Genomic DNA, 5,557 nt, shown 5'->3' on the forward strand with positions numbered 1-5,557 from the left:
ATGATCTGTTTTCTCCCTTTGGAACGTAAGCTTCATTGAGGTAAAGGTCTCCTCCTTCCTGCTGACTCCCCCGCGCCTGGACACGAGCCTGCGTAGGCGACGAAAGTTGTGCCACCCCGAAACCACCCGGATGTCCTCCGACCAGGGAATAAACTGTGGTACTTCCATGCTCAGCGATGAAAAGGAACAGGTTACTACAGATTACACAATAACAAAAATAATCTCAAATTCGTTTTGCTAAATGAGAGAAGCCAGACACAGAAGCGATATATTGTATGATTCCCTTTATAGGACATTTTAGAAAAATAAAAAATAGAAGGGTGAAAATTAGGAGTGTACCTTGTCCGAATCATGATTCTGCTGTTGGAGATAGCACATCATGCTTTTGTCAAGATTTCTAGCTCTGTACACCAAGAAGAATGAGTGTTATTGACTGTAAATGAAATGCAAACAGTGCTGGGTTTTCGGAAAACCCTACTTGACTGATACAGTCTGACAGGGCACCTGCTGACTGGAGAGGGCCTCGGCAGCCCCTTGGGGTCGTGGCAGGCTTTCCAGGTCACCCCAGTCCTCACCGCGCCCTATGGTCTCCACCAGGCCACGTCCTCAGTTAGGTCCCTGCCAGGCCCCCGTAGGCATTTAAGTTTGAGACTCTTGCTCTTGAAAATGGCATAATTACAGTGCCATTGCTTCTAACAAAGACCTGAGCCCTGCACTGTTCCACAACCTTGCCTGAGCCTTTGGGCTGGGATAGGCAAGCCGATCAGAAATTCCACAGCACCCTGCGCATGGCTCTACCGGCCGCTCTTCAGAGTGTATTGACTTTTTCCCCTTGTATTAGTTAGAGCGCTGTTGATGCCGAGCGGCAGAAACCCAGCTCAGTCCAGCGCTAGGCAGGTGGGGCAGTGGTTCATGTGGCAAGGGTGGAGCTGGCCTCAAGGACACCCACTCCGGTCTCTTCAGCGTCCTCTGGTTCATGGTGCTCTCTCATGTCTCCGTGCTCTTGTTGTCCCGACGAGCCTGGAAGAAGGGCTACAGGCAGCTCTGGACATGTCTTCTTACAGCCTCATGACCGCAGAGGGAAGAGCGCTCTGCCACATCTCCATGGGGAAATCTGGGATCGAACCCCGACTGTGGCCAGAGAGGAGATGCACCATACTTGGCCCAGCCTGGGCAGGGCACCGTAAGGTTCCAGCTGATGTCACAACCATGTGGCGGAGTCAGGGGTGAAGAAGTGCCCCAAATGGGACATGCTGCTCTGAGCTGATAAGAGATCACATTTGCTAATTTGTTTTTATTTTCCACTAGACTCTCCAATCTTTAAGAATAGAACCCGTCTTTGATTTGTGTCTAATACACTACAGTGTCTGGCAAAAAAGACCTTTGAAAAGTATTTTTTTTTCCCTTTTTTTTTGGTCAGTCCCCACCCAAGGATATTTTCTCCACTGATTTTTTTTTTTTAAGAGAGAATGTAGGGAGGGAGGGGAAGAGAGAGAGAGAGAGGCAGACAGACACAGACATTGATGTGAGACACACATACAATGTTGCCTTCTCACGCACTCCTACTGGGGCCAGGGATCAAACCTGCAGCCCAGGTGCCTGCCCTTGACCAGGAATCAAACCCAACACCCTTTGGTACGCGGGCCAACGCTCTAACCACTGAGCACACCGGCCAGGGCCGAAAAGTATTTTAAAATGAATGTTGAATGAAAAATAGTTTAACTTGGCATAATCCTACACCTTGGATTTTCCGGAACAATCCCAATTTCATAAAACGTGATTACTTTTTAGTTAGATAATTCTTTAAATTCATAAATGATTTTACTTTCTGCTTTGTAACGCGTTTTATAAAATTACATTCGGAAATCATATTCAGTATTTGGCACACACTCTGCTGTTGGTTTTGGTTCAGAAAGACTAGCTGTTGTGTTGGTTATTTTTTTGGCTCCAGATCCCTTTGAACACCTTCTCTAGACAGCGCTGTGCCGTTGGAGGCCGACCCCTTGGGCTGCACCTCCCTGGAGGCTTTCTGTGGGCGCCTCTGGGCCTGGGTCATGGGAGCCAGCACAGGCCGTTAAACCAGAGGGAAAGGAAAAGTGAGAGCGGAGTGTTTCCTCCCCTCTCTCCCGGTTCCAAGTCTCTCTGTGCCCACTTCCTCGTGACTACAGCTCCCCGGAGACAGCAGCTCCCCCACGGTTGGGGTGTCCCTGAGCTCAGTCACCACCGTCCAGTCAGGCTTACAGACGGGCCAGCTTTCTTTCTTTGCTGCTCTCTGCAAGCCTCACCTTCAGAGACCCCTTCATTTAAGCCCCAGCACGTGAAATAAGTGGGGTGGATGCTGTTTCCTGCTCAGACCTGACTGGGCTATTAACCCCAGCAGGTACAGCTTGCCAGTGAGGCCGTCCCCGAAGGCCGTGGGTATTCCTCTGTGCTGCGCTGCAGTTACCTGGGATTTAGGGCAGACTGCTGCTGGTTCCAACCCCAGCCTCTCGGGAGTCCTGGGGCCAGGAAGTGGCCTGGGCATCAGGATTTAAAAATCTCTCCAGGCCCTTCTAATGGTCAGCCAAGGTTGAGAAGCATTGCTGACTCATATACCTCCTGTACACAGAGGAGATTTTCAGCATATAATTAAAAGTCAATGCCCAGCTGGTGTGGCTCAGTGGACTGAGCATCGTCCCATGACTGAGGTCCCAGTTTGATTCCCGGTCAGGGCACATGCCTGGGTTGTGGGCTCGATCCCCAGTAGGGGGCGTGCAGGAGGCAGCTGATGGATGTTTCTCTCTCACATCAATGTTTCTATCTCTCTCTCCCTTCCTCTCTCTCTAAAAAAGTCAATAAAGCCCTGTTCGGTTTGGCTCGGCGATTAGAACATTGGCCTGTAGTCCAGAGAGACCTGGGTTTGGTTCCCGCTAAGGGCACGTACCTCGGTTGCAGTTTGTCCTCGGCCCTGGTTGGGTCTTGTGGGAGGCAGCCACTCGATGTGTCTCTCTCATGACGATGTTTCTCTCTCTTTCTCTCTCCCTCCCACTTTATCTGAACAAAAAATGGAAAAATGTCCTCGGGTGAGGGTTTAAAAAAAAATCAATAAAAAAATGTCAATCACACAGTTGTCCCTTGAGCAATGTGGGTTTGGACTTTGCAGGTCACTTATATGTGGATTTTTGCAATTGCCCCTCACAGTTCAAACCCATGTTGTTCAAGGGTCCACTTGGTGGTTGACAGTCCACACGTGCAGTGAGCTCACTTAAGTTCCACACAGAATGTTTACTGGGTGGGCAGTGGGCACCTCTGAACCGCACACTATTCTAGGTCAACTACATATGATCCATTGTGGTGTATTTATTTATTTATTTATTACAAAGTATTGCCATGTTCAGTTAGTTGAAAGTAATATTATTTTCCTACTCTCCCACTCATGAAAGCATTTTTTAAACAAAATAGAACAAGTTGAAACATATTTATCTAATAGTTTCCTCAAGAGGTTAAACACAAAGACCAGGTGTTTCTGGAGAGCACAGAAATCTGCTCGGTGTACTTTTCGGCTGTGTGTGTGTGTTGGGTGGGGGGTACTTTTCGGTTGTGTGTGTTTTGGGGTGGGGGGTACTTTTCGGTTGTGTGTGTTTTGGGGTGGGGGTACTTTTCGGTTGTATGTGTTGGGGTGGGGGTACTTTTCGGTTGTGTGTGTTGGGGTGGGGGTACTTTTTGGTTGTGTGTGTTGGGGTGGGGGATGAGTTGCAAGAGGGGAGAAAGGGAAACAAGCATTATGGGGGTATCACAAGAGAAAGAACTTCAGAATCATTGTCTGTGTTGAAACACTGCTCTCTTTGAACTGTGATAACAGAGGTCCTGGTTCAACATAGTTAACGCCCATCCAGGACTGTGACTTGTCTGGGGGTGGCAAGTGTCCTGAGAAGAAACCACACTGAGGCAGCCACTCCCACCTCCCCACACTGGATGCAGCTGTGGCTGCTGGCCTCCTGAGCCCTCTCGGTGCCCAACATGCCTTCACCATTCGGTCAGGTTTTAATTACAAAAGAACCACAACCACACTCTCCTGTTTAAAATCTGTATTTGCTAGTGGTGATTCGACTTAAAAATGTTAAGAAAGAGAACGTATTCTGTCTAGCCTTTCATTTTATTTTGAGGTTTCCAGAGAGGTCTCATCTAAATAAATACTGTGCGTGTACCACTTTGCTGTTGCGGGGCTGATGTTTCCACGTGTGCTAAGTCTTGCCCCAGCCATGTGCATGTATTTATTTATTTTTTCTTCCATTGATTTTTAATTTTTTTTTAGAGAGAGTAGAAAGGAGGGAGATAGAGAGAAACATCGATGTTGAGAGAGACACATCGGTTGGTTGCCTCCCATATAGCCCTGGTCGGGGCAGGGAAACCCACAACCCAGGCATGTGCCCTTGACCCTTCAGTCTGTGGGCTGATGCTCTAATCACTGAGTAACCGGCCAGGGCAGCCGTGTGCATTTGTTTACTAGCGGTGACTGGTGAATGCATGCATGTACTAGACCTATTCAGTATAGGTTTAAAATTACAGTAATGCATAGACACAACTTTTCTGTGAAATTAAATTTCTCATACATATTTAATTTTAATTACACAAACGTGTCTACATAAGTAAAAACAGCAAACTAACTAATTTTTCAATTTTTTAACATGCTCATTTGGAAAATCTACTTTATTATATAACAGACTGTCGGCTTTAAAGGACACCCCCTTACCCAAATTAGTCCATTATATCAAGGTTTTACTGTACTGACTAAATCCTCCCAGCAAAAGACAAAGACTCTGATATTAGTTATAATATAAAACCCAGACATAAGGTATTTCTAGAAACACACAGAAACAGTTACAAAGAAAGATGGGAAATTAAGAGAAGGTAAATACAAAGGGAAAAAATAAACTCAGCATTAATATCAACTAAAACGTAATGCAAGGACAAATGCATTAACAAGGTCAAAGAGAAAAAATGTAATGAGATAATATAGCAGCCATATATATAGCAAAATACAAGAAGATATTGATGAAAACACTTTTATTGTGGAATGTTTTTAATATTATTTCGGAATTTGACAGTTCAAGTATATAACTAAAGAAAATATACAAGGGATTTGAAAAATACAAACTATACATGTGTTCTTTTCGTATATTCATGTAACACACAAATTAACCATATACTTGGCATAACAGAAAACTCTGCAAAATTTCCCAAATCAGAGATTTCTTTTTACTTTCCAACAGGAAATCAATAATAAAAAAGATTTTTTAAATCCTCTAATTATTGGAAAATTAAGAAACTTCTTCCATATAATTCCTGGTTCAAAGAGGAAGTCAAAATTAAAACCACAAATTAGTATCCAACAGAGAATAGGAACAAACCTGATAGCAAAACCTACTGGATACAGTTAGAGCTGTGCTGGGGGGTGGGGTGAGGATGTATAGCCTTGAAAGAAAATGAAATTACACAAAGTCTCCTTGATTTTTTTATAACATGACTTGCCTTTCACTGATTTTCAGATTTTCGTCATTTGGACTATTTTCCTTTT

The sequence above is a fragment of the Molossus molossus genome, unplaced genomic scaffold (assembly GCF_014108415.1).
Source record: "Molossus molossus isolate mMolMol1 unplaced genomic scaffold, mMolMol1.p scaffold_m16_p_10, whole genome shotgun sequence".
Taxonomy (NCBI): Eukaryota; Metazoa; Chordata; class Mammalia; order Chiroptera; family Molossidae; genus Molossus; species Molossus molossus.